This window comes from Pelophylax lessonae (genome assembly GCF_965119305.1).
Source record: "Pelophylax lessonae genome assembly, chromosome: 10".
Taxonomy (NCBI): domain Eukaryota; kingdom Metazoa; phylum Chordata; class Amphibia; order Anura; family Ranidae; genus Pelophylax; species Pelophylax lessonae.
In genome coordinates this window covers 111,992,913-112,008,456 of record NC_138777.1, presented here as the reverse complement: position 1 = coordinate 112,008,456, position 15,544 = coordinate 111,992,913, and positions in this window count along the sequence as shown.

Genomic DNA, 15,544 nt, shown 5'->3' with positions numbered 1-15,544 from the left:
GGTTCCTTTGAGATTGTGTTTTGCTTGATAATATTCCAGCAGGATCATTATATTGCTTTATTGTAATCCTAAATTGGTATGCTTTGTGATTCTATTCGGAGAGGAACTTTGAAGTACCCCATCATTTTAGGGCTATGGTTTATCAGTTTTTTGCTAAACATTAGCTGGAATGTTAGGCATAATGTTAGGATAATGTTAATCTCAGTAGCGTAGTTTTTTTTAATAATCCTTCGATTTTTTTATTATAATGGTTACGGTTACAACTCTACTCATTGGCTCCTCCGAGGGGATGTGATCAATGTTTACCATTTACATTTTTTTTAACTTTGAGTTAGAGTTTTGCGGTACAGTTATATGAATAAAAATATTTTTTGTACATTTATTGATTTTTGTTTTTATGAGTTTTTTGAGGGACACCAGAAGCTTTTCATACATTGTTGCTGCAGATATTATTGTTTTTGAGTCAAGATGGTTCCCCTATATTTTGTGTCTTTTTTCCCTCCTTTCTTTTTTTTTTTTGGGGATTTCTTTGTGGTTGGACTGTTTTGTTTTACCTTTATTAGTTGTTTATCCCCTGAGTTATATTTTGCTCAACTACATAATGTACATGTGCAGTGCTATATGGCAACGCTGGTGTACCAGGCAAAAAACAGCATTAAAGATTAATAATTATCACAGAACCTCTGATGTGTATAGCCACCAAGGTGGCAAGGGGAGTGCTAGAAAATGGAGGGGACTTTAATGGTACCTGATAGTAAATTGGCGCTCAAAGGCAGGATAAAATCAATAAATGTTTTATTCAATGTATAAAAACAACAGACAAAGACAACAAATACATATATAGTAGATTGGAAATAATCATTGCATGTATAGAAACCGTGGAGATGATGTGTCACAAGTGACCTTAAATGACTAAGTCGGGCAAAGTACCGGCTATTGTCCACAGACAGAGCCCGACATGTTTCGCCGTTGCTTCCTCAGGGGCGAGTAACTGTAGCAGATATGGTCATATAGGTACTACATTGAAACATAGTACTAGCCTCTGTCTCACTCCCCACTATCCGGACGATCAATTGTCTCTCCTTAACGCGCCGATTACACTGGAGGAAATCATTAATACAGTCCGATCTTTAGCCCCTGGGAAAGCCCCCGGGACCAGATGGGTATACCTCTGACTTCTATAAACTAGCCATTGACGTGGTAGCTCCCACCCTTTTAGATCTCTATAACTTAATTTACAACGGCGGCCCATACTTACCCACCGGTTTTCAAGCACATATAAAACGTATTCACAAGGAAGGCAAGGATCCCACAATTCCAGGTTCATACCGCCCCATCTCACTGCTCAACCTAGATGCTAAAACCCTCTCCAAAATAGTCGCCAATCGTCTAGCCTCCACCCTTCCCTCTCTCATACATCCTGCACAGGCGGGCTTCATTCAAGGAAGATCTGCTACCTCCAACATTAGAAAGGTTATAACAGCCCTAGAATTTGCGAGGGCCAATCCAGCAGCGGACACAGCTATTATTACACTTGACGCAGAAAAAGCTTATGTGAGCTTCCGCTGACTGGAATTGGTTCTCGCTAAATTTGGCTTCTCTGGTCCCTTCTCCCATTTAATCATGGCTATGTACTCCGAACCAACAGCCCAGGTGGTGGTGGTGGGTCACACCTCACACACTTTTCGATTGTATAAGGGAACGAGGCAAGGGTGTCCCCTGTCCCCTCTACTGTTCAATATAGCCGTGGAACCCTTGTCCAGACTTCTAACTAACCACCCGCTTTTAAAGGGGATTCCAGTGGGTAACAAAGACTTGCGCACAGGGCTGTTTGTCGACGATGTCCTCATATTTACTACAGACCCCCAGCACAACCTTCCGTTGATCCAAGGTCTTTTTGCATGCTACCGCTTATATTCAGGGCTTCGCATTAATTTCACTAAAAGTGAGATGCTCCCCCTTCACTCCTCTCACCACCCCCCTGGGCCTCCAGTTCATCGCTAAAAGTAGTACACACCTCCATCACTTACCTGTGGATCAAAATCGGTAAACATCCGTCAACGCTGTACCATTTTAACTTCTCTGCCATTATCGACAAGATCATAGCCAATCCTTGCAGAAACTCCCCATATCTTTTATGGGCCATTGTCACCTGTATAAGATGATGAGTTTCTCCAAGCTGCTATACCCCCTTCAAACTATACCCCTCCTCCTGAAACATACTGATGTCTGTAGACTTAATGGGGCTGTCGCCAAGTTTATCTGGAATGGCCGCTGACCACGCATAGCTGCTTCCAAACTGTATATATCTAAAAGGGATGGGGGGTCGGCCTTCCTGATATTCGCCTGTATAATCTGTCGTGTCTAATCCGGGGTGGTCTTGATTGGATAAACCAGGAGTCCAGATACACCAACCTTGACCTAGAATCTCACATGGTCAGACCTCATAACCTGGCAGAGCTGCTTCACTGTGGGCAAAGAGATCTCCCTCCCTTCCTGAGACTGAACGCTTTGATCAGAGATACTGTTCTGGCTTGGAGGGAAATTCGCAAGAAATTAGGGGCCCCTCAGAGGCTCTCTCCTTTCCTGCCTATTTGTAATCACCCTCTGTTCCCTCAGAGGGTACACAGCAGCAAGGCGCCTTCTCTGATTGGACCTCTCTGGGTCTGACCAGGTTCTCTCAATTGTTTGACACCACCACAGGTCACCCGAAAAACTATCCTAACCTTAAACGCCCAATATGGTGTCCCTGTAACCCACCATCTGTATGTGCAGCAATGTATATGTTTTGTTCAATCGTTATGTCGGGTCAAATCTAAACGCTTCATGTATACTCTGTTGGACTCGTGGATATTACAGGGCAGGCACAGGATCTCCCAAATATACACGCCTCTTTGCCAAGAATGGCATGCCTCGGTCATCTTTCAAATAGCCAATAAGTGGAATAAAGTACTGGGCTCCCCCAAGGCCAAACACCTTATCCTCAAAGGTTACAACCCCACACGCCTCTTTGTACACAATGAATTCTGGAGGGAGCAGCAATTCAAAATTATGCATGGAGCATATCTCCCGTGCTTAAAGTGGTCGGACGATCCAACTCACAGGATGTGCACCCTCTGTGAAGACCACCTGCTTATGCTACTACATAAACTTTGGTCTTGCTCGCATATCTCCCAGTTCTGGGAGAAGATTCTTTTTTTTTTATCATTTACACTGGGCATATCCCTACCCAAGGACGTCTACGCTCTATTATTCGTTTACATGGATGACATCTATGTCCGATTGCCAAAACCTGCCAGGAAATCTCTGCTCTTCCATAAACCTTAGCTCATGAACTGCCTTATGATAGCGAGAAGGGCCATTCTGAGGCAATGGACTGCTGCCTCTCCTCCATCGGTCAAGGAAGTCCGCACTGAGCTCAACAGTTTGCTCAAGTTTGATCAAATGGATTTGTACCACAGTCCTCATCCTCGTCAACGGTTATTCTTTAGGAAATGGCAGACTTACTTGTCCACCAATACCCCCTCTTCCCCTTACCCGCTGGTGCTGCCTTCACATGATCTGAACGTAGGCGCCAGTGGATTGCCCTAGCATCGTTACCAACCCCAATCATTTAGAGCATGCCCACACCTGTTTTTGGTTGATTGTTTTTATATACTCTTGCTTCCGTATTCTGGTATTGTTCCATAGCCCAGACCCAACACCCAACAGTCTTGATCCTTTTATCTTTGTTTCTCTCGCCATTGCATCTGTTCCCCCCTCCCTCTTCCCTTCCTCCCCCATTCCCCCTACCCTGTATCCTACTCAATACATGATTGGGTCATCTCTATATGAGGCCTTAGATCTTATCAATGTATTGTTAAAGCTTGAAGTTTGCTATTAGTTGGTTTATTATACGCAAGGTTTATTGTTCTTCTATTATATGCGCTTTTTTTTAAACCTTCTTCTCCACCGCATTGAATTTTCTTTATATTCTGTCAAACTTCAATAAAATGTTGTTTAAAAAAATATATAATTTTTTACATACTGTCACAAGTGTTCCTAAACACTGCCAGACCACTGCTGATGACACTGTACTGCTCGGGTGACAGTATGTAAAAAAAAAATGTAAGTTATTGATTTTCCAACAAATTGTGACAAAAATTTGCAACTTCAAAAAACTAACATGCCTCTTACTAATACCACAGGCTGTCTAGTTTCCAAAAAAAGGTAATTTGGGGGGTATTTGTACTGTCCTGGCATTTTAGAGCCCCAAGATGACATAGGTCGTAAGTATATCAGGATTGATCCCTTTTCAACTATATATATATATATATATATATATATATATATATATATATATATATATATATATATACCATAGGTTGTAGACTCTATAACTTTCCTACAGACTAAATAATATACACTAATTTGGGAGAAATGTAGCAGAATACATTTTAGTCTATATTTTTGTAGAAAGATTATTTATTTGCAAAATGTTATAACAGAAGCAAAGAAAAACATGTTTTTTCAGGTCATTTTTTTTTGTTTATTTAGCAGAAAATAAAAAAACCCCAGAAGTGATTAAATACCACCAAAAGAAGGTATCTAAAAATAATGATACAAATGTCATTTGGGTGCAGTGTTCTATGACTGGGTAATTGCCATTAAAAGTGTAACAGTGTTGAAATAGAAAAATTGCCCTGGGCAAGAAGGGGGTGAAAGTAACTGGTCTTTACGTGGTTAAGGAGGTATATCCCTGGAGTTCCCTGTCACAGCCTGCAATTGGAATTAATCCAAATTTGGGCAATTATTAAGAATTAGAAACCTAGGAGGTGCTAAGGCAACATTAAAAGCACATGTTCCGCACACTCTATTGTCAATCATTGCATTTTAATTTAAGATTAAATAACTCATAATTGTCAGCCCTGGTGAATACTTAAAGAGGAAGTAAAACACTGCCTTTTTTTTAATCTGACCTTCAAAGTTAAGGCATAATGTGCTAGTATGCATCAAATACATTGCATACATTATGTGAAACTTACCTGCAAACGAAGCCCCCGTTGTCACTGCGGGAGGCCACATCCATCTTCACTCATCTTCCTTCTAGGTCCGCAGACTCCGGCTGTGTGATTGATATGCGCTTGGGACCCACAGGCCACAGCAAAGGGCTCTGCACGGTTGGCCCTTTCTTCAGAGCACATGTGCCAATGACCTCCACTTTAACTGTGTTGGGTACAGGTAACATTTCTCCCTTTTAATCAGGACAAATGTTATTGTAAGCACTTGATTCTATACAAAAACAGATGATGTCTGTCAGGCAAATGTTGGTCAAGTGTACGTAAGTGTGATTTAAGAGTAAACTTATGGTGAATGTCACCTTGATCCCTCAGTTTTTAGCCTGCATCCTATACCAAATCCCTGTATTGGATACAATGGCAATTGTCAAGAATACTGTAGTGACTTACCCATAAATGATGGAACCGTACTTTACCATACCACTAATGAAGAAATGAAAGTAGTAAAAATAATATTTTAATCTAGGGAAAACATCAAGGAAAGAGGTAAAACACAAAGGTGTGCAAAGTGTTTTGTGTTGCAGACACTGCTCAGAAAACAATTTGTGGTGAGGAAGTGGACAAAGATGATAGAAGTATCTCTCTGTATACTGTATTGTATGCTAAGTCCTGCTATATTTGTTTCTGGTGGTAGAGTTCCCCAATAGTGATAGCAAAGGTTACAATTTTTTTTTTTTTACATTTTGTTTTTTACATCAAATTTTTATTGCAAGAAATAAAAGTACAAGGAGACCGCCGGTGGCAGAGCTAAGGTCACAATGTTTTTTTTATGCCACATAGGAGGAAGAACTCTTAGTTTTGCTATAGGCAGCCAGTCAGGGCCAGTCATTCAAATTTTAGTATTTCTGTATTTTTCTGAGCATTCATTGGAAACATAATAAAAGTTAGACAAAGAATATCTTAAACCTCTTCTCAAGGAGAACTCAAGCCAAAAATAAGAAGATAAAAAGTATTTACCTATTAAAAGATACAATAATACAACCAGCTTTAGTTGGGATATTTATCTTCAACCCAGATATTACCCCCAAAGTATTGTTTTCTGGCGCCAGATGTCCTCTGTCCGATTGCTAGCATCATTCAACTCATTTCCTCTAAACCCAGGTTGTCCTGGACCACCCACCCCAATCTGTTACTGGACAGTGAATAGAGAGGCAGCACAATGATGAGCTAGTAACACTAACCATGTAGCACAACATTGTATATTTGGTACAATATTAGTTGAAGTAGTGGGACCCCCCTCCACATAAAAAATAATGGGAAAACATGTTAGAAATTGATATAACAAGATTGCCACAAAGTGGCACTTACTAATAAAAACTGGAGAAAAGAAAATGAGAACAAAAAAGTTACTACCAACAGCAATCAATTAGGCATTAGCCTTTATGGAGAAATTAAAAAGAATGATATTGTTTGCTAAGAACAACAGCTCTAAGGTCCCATTTACACAGGCAGTGGGTTGCAGATTACTTGCTGCATTCAGAGGCAGCTGGGCGCAGCTTTACACTATAGCCACATACAGTAGAAGCTGGCTGATTAGCTGCGGCCAGTTTGTGTGCTGCCAAAAACTAAACAGTAATGTCATCCTTGGATGCAGGCGGTCTGCATCCAAGAATGATCAGAGGCTCAGTTAATATATAGCCAATGCATATGAAAAGCAGCTGCACCAGCCATTGATTGGTACAGAATACAAATCTGACAGCAACCTCTGACAGCTGCTGCTGTTCACACGCACTGTGCACATGCAATGTGTAGCTCTGCCAGCAAGAATCTGATTCTCACCGGAGCCCACCAATGCCCACTCATTTGAATGTAGCCTATCTGTGTGCTCATCTCATTTTCTCAATTTTACTAATGAGCCCTATTGTGTGGCAACTCTTTTATGTGCATTTTTAAAATGTTTTCATTGTGGGTCATTTTGTTCCTCCTCCAGATTTTGTAATTTGCACTGTACCAAAAATGTTACATTTGTAGCACTGCTTGAGATAGATTCCTTAGCCCCCGGACACACCGGTATGACTTCAGGTATGACATGCAATTTACAAATCGTACCTGAAGTAGCATCTAATGTGTTTCTATGGCAGTGACTTAACCAGTTCTGGACCGGAAGGATTTGCCACCTTAGAGACCAGGCCATTTTATGCGATCTGGCACTGCATTACTTTGAGGCAGTGGCGGCTGTTGCTCCATGGGCCAGGGGGTAGCAGACAGACCGCACCATACCCCCCCCCCCGGACCACACCAGGCCACCGCACACCATACCCCCCCGGACCACACCAGGCCGTCGCACATCGTACCCCCCCCCCACCCGGACCACAGCGAGACAGGAGACAGGACAGGAGAGACAGGACAGGACACCCCTCACTCATCCTGCCTGGATGCAGCAGCAGGTGGCAGCGGCTTCGGCTTCTTCCCCCTGTCTTCTGCGTCTCCTCCTCCATGCCCAATGGCATGGCTTCTCCTTTCTGCCAATCGGGAAACTGGTCTCAAAACCCACTTCCTGATTGGCCAGGAGAAGGATCCATGTGACAATAGCGAATTTTCATTCACTATTGTCACACAACTGGGTGGGCTCGGGGCGCACTGCTCTGCGCCCAGGGCCCACCTTTTTTTAGCCTGTGAGAGCCTCTGGCTCTAATCACAGGGATAAAAAAAAAGCCCATTGAACTCCATGCGTTCGGCGCCCCGCATATAGATTAGGGGGCCGGACACATGGATGGGGGGCCCATATATTCCAGCCACCACTGCTTTGAGGGAAAATTGCGTGGTCATGCAAAGCTGAACCTAAATAAAATTGATGACCTTTTTTCCCCACAAATAGAGCTTTCTTTTGGTGTTATTTGATCACCTGTGCAATTTTTATTTTTTGCGCTATAAACAAAAAAATAGCGACAATTCTGAAAAAAAAAAAAACAATATTTTTCCCTTTCTGCTCTATAAAATTCACAAAAATATGTGAAAGATTTATGTAATTTTTATTCTTTATTTATATTTTACTAGTAATGGCGGTGATCTGCGATTTTTAGTGGGCCTGCGACATTGCGGCGGACAGATCGGCCCCTAACTGACATTTTTGACACTTTTGGGGGGACCAGTGACATTACTACAATAATCAGTGCTAAAAATATGCACTGTTACTGTAATAATGACACTGGCAGGAAAGAGGTTAACCCAGGGGTGATCAAAGGGTTAAGTGTGAGCCTAGGGGAGTGTTTTCTAACTGTTTGAGGGAGGGACTTGTGAAATGAACACAGAGACCTGTGATCATAAATAAGAGGAACACAGGCGCTCTGTGATCATTTCAGAGAGAAGAACGGTCTGCTATGTTTACAACAGCAGACCATCGTTCTCTCCCAGCGGGGAGCGATCATGGGTGGCCACTGGCCCTGTGGATTGGCATTGTCTAGTGGAGCGCTCCCAGGAGCTGCCCCAGGAGCGCTCCCATGAACCATCATACAGGTGCGATTCGCGCAGCCGAGCCAGTATATATGCGGCAGGCGGTCGGCAAGTGGGTAATAGGTATAATTTCAAGTAGTGCGATTTGGGAAGTAGTTTGTGCATTATATTTTCAGGACTTCAGCACAATTTCACTGCCATAGACTATAATGTAAATCGTGCTGCAAGTCATACCTGCAAGTCGTACCTGTGCCTGTGTCTCCTTGAGCCTGAAAGAACCTAAAGAACCTAATCTCACAAAAGTTGTGCTGACGTAGTAGTAACTCGTGGTTCAAGTCTGGCTTAAATCGCACCACTTTAAATTGTATTCGGTGTGACTGCAGGCTTATCCTATATCTCCTGCCCCTCAATACATGTATCAACACCAGTGTACCTGATCAATAAAAAGTGGACCTAAACTCAAAAAGTGAGGATAGCAGTGCTCTTCCAGATATATAAGTGCGTCTACAATATCATAGCTAAAAATCTGGTATGTAATATTTAAGGCATAGCTTCTAATTGTCCATGATTTCGAGGGACTGTCCCTGATTTGGAACAATGTCCCTCTGTCACTCTATCCTCCTCATTTGTCCCCCATTTTGGTCTGATCTATATAATTATATATGTAGCACTACTCCCATGGGAGCTGCTGTGTGTGGGTTCCCCTGGGTTACCATTAGCAATAACAGAACAGTCCGGCATTTTTCCAAGTGTTTTACCTTGGGCAAGAAGCAATCCAGTATCTTTGGTTTTTAGGTTTTATTTGGAACTTGGATAGGAGAAGGGAATGAGTGGGATACTCCAACTTAAAGAACTATGCACAATAGGCTGGGACAACTTGAATAGAGCTGAATAGCGCTGATTAACGCTGAATAACGTTGTGTAATGTCGAATAGAGCTAGTCACGGCCACTGCTTCACTTTGCCCTTGGCTGTGAATGAAGTAATAGAGCTTCCTGAGGTAAACTGTATCCTGAGGTAAACTGTATCCTGAGGTAGTCTGTACTGCTGAACAACTTCAGGGCCCTTCCTGGCACCTCCATTGTCCCTAATCTTCAGGGTTAACTACTTGGCACCCCCATTCCTGTAACACTCTGTGTGAGCTGGCTCCTTGATCCCCTGACTTCTCTGGAGTGATCTCCTCTCCTAGGCAGACCCTTGAGCAGATCCCTCAGTACTCACGATACTGTTTTTCCCAAAGTCTTCTGCCCAACAGCTCCACTGGTCAGCACACTGGATCCTCTGCAGCCCAGCTAAACACCTGGTTTAACAGGCCGACTGCCTGAACCACCTTCCTCACATCAGCAGGAGGAGAGACAGACATCCACCTCCTCTGGAGACTTTGCTCCTGCCAAAAGACACCCTGTTACATGCTCCCTCCGGATTTATTACAAATCCCAGGATGCATTGCAGCAATGCCCACCCACTGGGACAGCCATAAACCCTGGTGTGCTATTGGTCAGCTTTCCTCCACTGTCCAACAAGCTCCCTTATTGGATACAGTGAGGAGACTCCCTTAGACCCAATAAATCACACCTGGCAACATGTGACAGGCTAAACTAACAGATCTGGATCTCCTGATAAGCAAAACAGAGCCACCAAATGTGTTTTCCTAGCAACTACCTAGGAGGGTATATATAAAATGCACTATTTATCAAAAAGTATTTCCACGTGCAAACCTTTTATCTGAATTCTAAATTTGTAAGTGTCAAAAGGCAATATAAAGGAATAATTGTGGTAAAAAAAGGCACTTATGGAATTAACAAATTCTTTTTTTTATAATTCTCCTTTGAGGGCGTGTGTTCTATGCCTACAAACTTTTGTTAATAGGTGTCCCTCATTCCCATCTAAAAAAGTTGGGAGGTATGTTTAAGATGCTGCTGCCTGTAACTGCGAGTCACAGGAGATTTAGGCTTCATTCACATGGCCAAAAAAAAATGCATTTACAAGCTTTTTTTATTAACAGATCTGAAAGCAGCTGCATTGTATTCAAAGGAGACAGTCACATAGATGCATGCACTGCATTCAGATCTAAAAATCTGCATGTGAGGACATACCCATTCATGTATGCCAGATGCAAGTATTGGAAAAAACAGAACAGTTTCACACATGTATTTACTGATCATTATGCAGGAACTTTTGTGCTAGAAAAAAAACAGGCGTAATAAGATCAGTGAAATTTTTACATCCATGTCAATGTGAAAGTATTATTTGGTAATGTCACAATTATGCTTCTTTCTGTTCTCCTTACTGGCGACTCTCACACAAGCTAAACCATTCCTCTACGAAGATGGCTGCCTTCACACAGAGACATAGTGCAGAAAAAGGCATTGTAATTCTTAGTACACACATTCAGAAAATCAGATGAAAATACTGCTTTCAAAGCGATCATACGATAATCTGATCGTCAGGACACAGCCTTCAAAAGCTGATCACGACATTTTATGTGAAATTATATGAAAGGACAAAACAAAAATATTTTTTGTACGATACCAGAGAAGACCGATTTTCAATTAATCAGTACAGCATTCGTCCGAAAAAAATTAGAAGACCAAGACCATGCACAAATTAAAGAATACATTACAATACAATAAATTATAGCACTTCCAAAGTTGTATTCTTTGGAGAACTTTTATAACTTTAGTAACCTCTTCATTTTCGATATGAGACTAGCATGCAACAAAAAAAAAACGGACAGTCATTCATTCAATATTCTCATCAAGAATTAAGTCCGTAATGGGAAAAAGATCAGCTGCAGGGAGATTATTGGCAATACTGGTGACTTTGCCCTGTGCCTGTGTTTTTCAGGCACAGCTTTCTGAGATCAGTTCCTCTTTTAAAAAAAAAAAAAAAAAAACATAACTCTGACACTAATTTGGTGTATGGGGATGTCAGTGCTACAGGGGGGGGGGGGGGGGAGGGTGTTGTGATTTCTCGAGGTGCCAGGCTGCATCCTCTTATTATCTGTAGAAGATTGCAGGATCCCCAAAGACTGGAATGCTTTGCAAATATTGACTGCAGCTTTCAGGATCAAGCTCTGCCCACAGATCCTATATTGGCCACAAAATGTGCTGAACACTTTCACTACCCAATAGGAAGGCATGTGAAATGGACAGAGGTGAACAAGAGCTTGACCCAGGAAGTGTGTTTCATTATACAGTAAGTATAATAGCATGTCCTGGGTTTTAAAAGTCATAGGGCGCTGTGTACATAAATTGATGATGCCAGGGGGACACATGTTGGGTTTATTCCAAGGGAGTGGCATTATTTAACCCTTTCGCTGCCAGGCCCTGTGCTCCACTTTTAAACTTAGCTGGCCAGGCCTTTTTTGCAATTTTTCCATTGCGTTTTATTTTTCCCTTACAGCTTTCAGAGTTTGTTAAAGACCCCCCCCCCCCATGTTTTCTGAAAGCACATGACCATTAGAATACAAATAAAGTGCTACTGATTTTTAGGGCACAATGATATTTGCGCAAATGTTTATTAAAACAGTATTTTTGCTAAAAATACACTAAAATCCTTTTTAGCAGATAAAAACACAGCACATTTTACAAAATTCCTACTAAATATAAAAGCTAACCTGTATTGAGTTAATAAATAACCACTTTTTGTAAATTTTAGATTGTGCCTTTTTGAGAAATGGTGAAAATCAAACGTACACAAAAATGGAAATATCCAAATTTCTCAAAAAATGTAGAAGTTTTCATTGTTCCCTTACAGCTTTCAGAGTTTGTTTAAGAACCCCCCAACCATATATTTCCTAAAGCACATGACCTGTAGAATAAAAATAAGGTGCTACTGATTTTAATGCCCTGCGATATTTGCGCAAATGTTAATCAAAACTATATATTCTCTAAAAATTCTCTAAATTCATTTTTAGCAGATATAAACATAGCAAATTTCACAAAATTCCTGCTAAATTCCTACTAAATATAAAATCTTAACCTGTATTGAGTTAATAAATACCAAATATCGCTGTGCAATGTGGGAAACCCTGTGAATCTAGTGCGGGTTCCTGCATCGCACCTGAATTGCCGGCAGTTCACACTGCCCTCTGCAAACTGCTGCGGGTGTCAATACAAAGTTAATGACACCCCCAGATAGGTTTGCAGATCGCAGTGCAAACCATGAATCGCATGGGTGTGAACAACCATGCAACACAATTCTGGGGCGGACAAAAAAAAGGTCCTGCACGAGTTTGGTCCTAATGCGATGCATATTCAGCCATACAGTTTGTATGGCTGAATTTGCATCGCACAAACATCGCATGTGATCTGCACAGAAATGCAGTGCAAATCCCATGCAATGTCTGGCGTCGCACCAGTATGAACCGGCCCTCCAACCAGAAATTTTCTGAAAGCACATGACCGGTAGAATTTTTTGGGCCCTGCAATAATTGCATAAATGTTCATCAAATCGCTATTTTCACTAAAAATACACTAAAATCATTCATTTTTGGTTGAAAATGTATACTTTATTTGCATAAGAATATACAAAAAACAATACTTTGTCGGGGTACATTCTCCCCTGTACTGCGACGCAGCGCATACACTACATTACAATACATTTCCGATCATACAAATAAATACATTCAAAATACATTCATTCTGCGGTATGATTCCTGATGTGTTGTGCAGAGTAAGGATACCCCGTGCCATCACATCATGCATGACGCCGCAATACCCCTAAAGCATGAAACTAGAAATCGTATAATTTGCAACTATCAAACAACATTTATGTTTCAAAAAAGCAACAGGTGTGATGGGGGGGTGGGAGAGAGGGGTAAGGGGAGGGGAATGAAATCACAAGCACAAAGCTTTATTGAATAGACAAAGACACACAAGGGAGAGTGGGGGAAGGGGAAATCTTCAGACCTCCTCTTCCTCCATGAGATCCATCAGGTTATAGTCTCTGAGCAGACTGTGGACCAGTCTGCGACAGTCCTCAATGGACATCCTCTCCCGCTGGTGGATAAGGTGCTTTCTGGTGCACCATAAAGCGTCCTTAAAGCAACACAACACCCGCCAGGAGTTGTTAATGTCCTCCTGGGAAAAAGTTCCATGAAAGAGTCCATTCAGCACACCGAAATGTGTGATGGTAGTCTGTGGAACAAAGTCTCTATGTTCAGGTTCCAAGGCCCTCAACAGGCTCTGTGAAAAGGGGCACTCCCAGAAATTGTGAAAGGATGTTTCCTCCTGGATGATGCAAAAAGGGCAGTGCCTGTATCTGCACAAGTTTCTGGCATGCATAAATGTCCTGAGCGGCAACCCCCCTTGGATTGCTATCCATGCCAGATCTTTATGCCTGTTGGTGAGCCTCTTTGAAGAAACATTCCTCCAGACCTCTTTGCAAGTGGCTGAAGGGAGGCCTGGAACAGTCTCAACAATGTCCGATGCTCTGATCAACTTGTAGATAGTTTTTGGCTTCCACAAGTCGGGCTTAACTCCATGCAGCCCCTGCTCCTTGATGAACTTGAAAGTGTCCAAGTAGTACCAAGGAGTGTCCCAGTTGTAGGGAATGGAATTGTCCCATTTGGTTGGGTGGCCTATAGCAAACCCCCACAATTACTTTTCCCTTTACTTCTTCCCTAAGGAGTTCTACCCACACCCACTCCATACTCATCCCTTCCATAATATCACTCCTCTCTATCACCCTTACATTATTCTTGACATAGAGACATACCCCTCCCCCTCTTTTTCCTACCCTGTTCTTCCGGTACACCGAATACCCTTGGATATTGGCCAGCCAGTCATGTGAGGGGTGGAACCAAGTTTTCGTTATTCCCACAAGGTCTATGTCCTCCTCATGTACTAACATTTCCAATTCATCCATTTTATTAGCTAGGCTCCTGGCATTTGCATATACCCTCTTAGTTTTGTGGAAGTTGATAGTAAGTGGTGATTATTTTTATTCCTGTTTGGTCTGAGGTTTTCCCGCACAGACCCCCCCAATTGACGTTATGGAACTACTGTCGCTGCTGACTCTAATACTGCCTTCTGTCCTTTGCTCCCTCCTGACTGACTCTACTTCTGAGCCCACCCCCTGTCTCCTAGTTTAAAAGCCCCTCCAACTTGGTGGCCATCTTTCTCCCCAAAAGAGCTGTACCATCCCCATTAAGATGCAGCCCATCCTTACTAAAGAGCCAGTAGCCGACTGAGAAGTCAGCCCAGTTCCCCAGGAACCCAAACCCCTTCTTCCTACACCAGTTCCTCAGCCACTTGTTAAGTTCCCTAATCTCCTTCTGCCTCTCTGGTGTGGCTCGAGGTACCGGCAGTATTTCAGAGAAAACCACCTTGGAGGTCCTATTCCTCAATCTATTCCCTAAGTCCCTGAAATCGTTCTTTAGGATCCTCCACCTTCCTCTTACTTGGTCATTGGTGCCCACATGCACCATGACCGCTGGGTCATCCCCATCTACCCGATCCGCGATGTGCCAAACTCGAGCGCCGGGTAAACAACATACTGTCTGGCTACCGTGATCGTTTCGACAGGTTGCCCTCTCTGTCCTCTTGATAATTGAGTCCCCCACTACCACAACCTGTCTAACCTTTCCTGAGTCTTGGCCCCCCTCCTTCCTAGAGCCGCCACTCCCCTGGCAGCTGGGGGAGGGCACCTGCTCCAGCACTACCACCCCTGAGCTGATATCTTCATCAACATGCAACTTGGCAAATTTGTTGGGGTGTACCAAATCAGGACTGGCCTCCCTAGCGCTCTTCCCTCTACCCTTCCTAACGGCCACCCAGCTGCCTACCTCTGATGCCTGCGTCTCCTCTACTCCTCCCTCCTCTATGCCGGCCTCTGCCAGCACCTGATGGGTAATCTCCAAGCTCCTTTCCAGGTTGTTGATGCTACGCAGTGTTGCCACTTTGTTCTCCAGATCCAGGATCTGGGCTTCCAGAGAAACAAGACACACATCTTGCACAGCAGTATTCACCCTCAATTGGTTCATCAAGGAACGCATACATGCAGCAAGAAGTGCACTGAGTGGCATCCCCAATCCTGTCGGACATTATTGCCCTCTACTCAATGGCGATAATTAGTAACGACCTGCTATTC